Source organism: Mustela putorius, unplaced genomic scaffold (genome assembly GCF_011764305.1).
Source record: "Mustela putorius furo isolate JIRA1106 unplaced genomic scaffold, ASM1176430v1.1 tig00003909_pilon_pilon_pilon, whole genome shotgun sequence".
Classification (NCBI taxonomy): Eukaryota; Metazoa; Chordata; class Mammalia; order Carnivora; family Mustelidae; genus Mustela; species Mustela putorius.
The window spans coordinates 32,621,276-32,621,592 of record NW_025422057.1 but is presented as its reverse complement, the minus strand read 5'-3'; positions in this window follow the sequence as shown (position 1 = coordinate 32,621,592).

The following is a 317-nucleotide window of genomic DNA, read 5'->3' as shown; positions in this document are numbered from 1 at the left end:
TCCTTGTGTATTAGTTTTCTGGGGATGCCATAACAAAGTACCATAATTTGCATGACCATAACAAATTTATTCTCTCACAGTCTGGATGCTGAAAGTTAGAAATAAAGGTGTTGGCACACAGTTGTTTCCTTTTTAGGGATCTGAGGGAGAATCTCTTCAGTGCTTCCCTCCTAGCTTCTGGTAAAAGTCCTAGGAATTCTTCAGCTTGTGAGAACAAGACTCTAGTCTCTGCTTCCATTCTTACATAGCATCCCCTTGTGTCTATGTCTTCACATGGCTGTCTTCCCCTCAGATTGGATTAAGGGCTCACGCTAATG